Raw genomic sequence first — 4,237 nt, 5'->3', positions numbered from 1 at the left:
CCCGATTTTCTAAAAAGAGAATTCTTACAGGGCCAAAATGAGACCACTACGCTGGGGAAAATCGCAGTAGGAAGCAAACAGGAGCAAACCAAGATTGCTAGACCATTTGATCTTCCATCCGCTTCATCAAACCCCTTGAGACCATCAGTACCTCAGTGGCCTGCACTGAAATCGAAACTACAGTCACCATTTCAGAACAAATATGCAGCTTTGGCAGAATTTCCAAAGCTCCCTCCACCAATGCCAACTAGATTGGTAGATTTGAAGACAAACAAGCCTTTTGATAAAGGGCAATCATCGAGTTCATCTGTTCAGTAAAAGAAGAGTTACGCCATGAAGGCTCCTGAAACCTTCACACAAGCTGTAGACCCCATAGCAGTCGAAACAACACCAACTCCTCCCATCAAGGAAGAATTCAAATTCATTACCACTCAGGTAATGCCAATTATTGCTTTAGACAAAGAGTATGAAGGATATCCATTAGATCAGCTAATCAAGATGGTCTATAATGATAAAAACTTCGTGGATACTGAGAATCCACTCAAAACAAGGAGATATTACGAAGTTATCCTTGTAGACACAGATTCTATTGAAGTCGAGCATTCTATGAATGAAAGGAATACGGAATACATTGATTATTCTAGGTTCACTATCAAGAGGATATTAACCCCTTTCAACTGGTTTGCAGATCACCTGCATACCCCAATTACATTATCCATGCCTCATAGGCTGCAAACTTATAATTGGTACGACTATAAGTCAGCATGGTTCAATTTCTTATATGTCAGACCAGGACACAGCTGGTTTATTAAATATTGTCCGGCTATGGTAGAAGCCATTATTCCTAGGTGGTTCTAAGAATCGTGGATATATTTTGGAGGAATCAAAGAAATCCTCCCCCCTACCGTTCATTAATCGGTTCAATGATTTTTTTTTAAAAGAAGGGTATGTAACCCTCCCAGAGCATATTCAGATGTGCAAGTTCTTTATCAAGAAGCGAGTTTCTTACATTATCTCTTGGAATTTCGCTAAAGGAGAATAAGATCGTATCAAATATTTATCCAAAGAGATAAAGGTCAAAGGATGGACTCCCAAGCCAGTAGCACCAAGAACTCCAGGTAAAGGAAAAAAAACTTCATCCTCAACCAGTACTTCGCAGAATAAGAAGGCACTCAAAGAAAAATTAAAGAAGGCTTTACATGATATGGAAAGCCAGGAAGAAAATGAAGAAGAAGTGTTACAACTTCTAGAAGAAGCTTCCTCAATGGGAAGTAGTGATAATAAAGGTGATATGCTAAATCCTAAAGCAATAGCTATGGCCTATATAGAACCCTATTTAGAATACGGAAATGACCCTTCAAAAGGGTAGAGGTTCAAAGAACTGAAATTACCTTTTTGAAAGGGCATTCTACTGTTCCTAATTAGAATCTCTAGGACCAAAGATTTCCCAAAAGCTAAAGGACAAAGCATTTAACAACCAGCTTTTAAAAAAAAAAAAAGCAAAAGCATAAAGCAAAAGGACAAAGCACTCTACAACCAGCTTTTTCAAAGCAAAAGCATCTTACAAAAGTACTATTGGCCGCTAATAATTAATCTTATCCTTACACTTGTACACCTTAGATGTATTGTCCCTTGTCACTCTTGTCTATATAAGACTTGTTGTAATACTAGAGAAGGCATTAGAATATTTCACACATAAGAAATCTTCCGCCTGCCTAGTTCTTCTCTTGTAATTTTTTCTCTTTTCAAAGTTTAAATAAAATCTATTTTGTAAGTTACTTCTACTCTTTTCATTAGTTGCATATTTCTTCAATCAATCCTTTAAGATCCTTTTATTGGTATCAAAGGTTAAAATTCTTACGGAATTTTAACTTATGGGGATATAATAAGTTTCATTACCACCGTGGGGATAGACCTCTACACCGACCTTAAGCTTAAGAAGCAACTTAAGAATGACAACACTTCCAAATAAGGGCTAGGAACCTTCTGCCAAGATTTCGGTTTCACGAATCTATCCTCTTCATCTAGTAAAAAACATAGGAAAAAATCCTATCAGTCACATAGAAAATCCATACCTAGAAAAGAGTCCTCTAAGAAGGAGTCTTACAAAACTAGTAGAAAAACTTGGAAAAAATCCTCTAGAAATAAAGATGTTTGTTGGAATTGTGGTAAAACTGGCCATAGAGCTAAAGATTGTAAATCTGGCAAGAAGAGTAAGATCAACCTATTAGGTCTCTCTGAAGAAACCAAAGAGAAATTATTCTCTATAATGGAAGAGTCTTCTGACTCTTCCTGCTTTTCTAGTGATGATTATAGCGACGAAGAATTCATCAGTGCCACATATGAATCCGATCGATCCCAGTCTGGCCAAGATTGTGCTTGTAATGGTACCTTCTGTACTTGCACAAAAAGGACTGTTAATGTCATCTCTGGAAATCCTAAAGAAATCCTGTTTGACATTATAGAGTACATCCAAGATGATGAGGCTAGAAATAAATATCTTCTAGAACTCAAAAAATTGATGCTTTCTCATGAAGAAAAGCCCCCCAAACCTATCATTCAGCCTTTTAGCATGAAACAGGTTATGTCTTGATTTGATAAACCTGCAGAACCGTCTAGGATTTAATCCTTTAAGATCCTATATGGGAGCACTAGCTGAGGAAGGCATAGATATAAATGGACGTCTCTGAAACTGAGGGCGACTTCCTCCAAAGAATCTAGTCTGACCAGACCTCTGTTGCTCTGATCTAACTCTCTCAACCCCTTTTACTCTTTCTCTTTCCATTATCTTATGTGACTCAATCTGCTGGGCATGAGTCATTAACCTATGAAGATTAATCTCCCTGTTGATCATAGCAGATCTACATTCTTTTACCACATAACTTGACACCCTAGTTAAAAACTTGCTCATACTAGTCCTCGAGTCAGCCATTATATTGGGACCGTACTTCGATAGCTGATTAAACTTAAGACAATACTCCTTAACAGACAAGGAGCCTTGTCTCAAAATCATAAACTCCTCTATCTTAGCTTCCCGTAAATCAAGAGGAAAGAATATATCCAAGAAAGTATCTTGGAATAATTGCCAAGTCACCATAGCGGTATCTTCCTCTCTACCCTTATTCCACATCTGCACCCAGTCATAAGCAACATCCTTCAACCGATAAGAAGTGAGCTCCACACTTTCTTCCTTGGTCACATGCATAATCTATGTAATTTTCTTCATTTCATCAACATATATCTGCAGGTCCTCACCTACTCTCGACCCATGAAACTCTGGCAGATTCAGCCGCATAATTTTATGAATTCGTGCTACTGCCGAATTATTTTCCTACGGAGGTGGAGCGTTGTCCTGAGTATTGGAGGTAACTGCCTGGGCTAGCATCTGAAAAGCTACTAGAAATTCAGCATGGGATACCGTATCATATAACAGATCAATGGGTTGAGGTTTGTTGTTGTTCCCGTGAGCTCGACGTGGAGGTAGTTTTTGTCATAAGAACACACGAATTAACAGAAGAAGGAAACAGTTGTAAGCATGATAGACTCTTGTAAAAAGAAAGAAATGACTTTTCCTAGAATGCCCCATAGCCTCTTGATCATAGGTGTCATGCGCTACGCACCGATGCTCAAGACTCTATGTAACACGGCTTGTCAGACTCCCTAGGACTCTTCACAACCTTAGGCTCTGATACCAAGTTTTTAGCACCACAAAATATCATCCCGAGATGCCACACGGTGCCCAAGGCTACACGTAGCCTTAAGCTAACCCTTTAAGGCAAAACACTACCCTTGGGTTCCAACACAACAATATACACGCTACGCTAAAGATATATATATATAAGTACATATCATATCACATTGCACATGGCACGGAATATTGTTAGACTGTACATATATGGAATGTCTATACACAAACCAACCCAATAATATACTAGTCTGACATAGCCTCTATACAGCAAAATTAATGAGCCATTACGACAAACCCCCAACTGACTCAACAGACCAAAGAGATCACAAAATAACAGCACCAAAACTAGCAACTTGGAGCTCAAACCATGAGGACTCACCATTAAAGGAACGTAGATGCGGTACTCAAATATCACTGTCGCGGCTGCGGCTGAGTACCAGAATCTACATCATGGTAAGAATGTAACCCATAGATAAATATGTAGGTCAGCACAAGATACGTACTGAGTATGTGAAGGTGCATGCAAAATATAAATAATATCATAAATTT

Source organism: Capsicum annuum, chromosome 2 (assembly GCF_002878395.1).
Source record: "Capsicum annuum cultivar UCD-10X-F1 chromosome 2, UCD10Xv1.1, whole genome shotgun sequence".
NCBI classification, from domain to species: domain Eukaryota; kingdom Viridiplantae; phylum Streptophyta; class Magnoliopsida; order Solanales; family Solanaceae; genus Capsicum; species Capsicum annuum.
Note: the sequence above shows the minus strand (reverse complement) of the source record.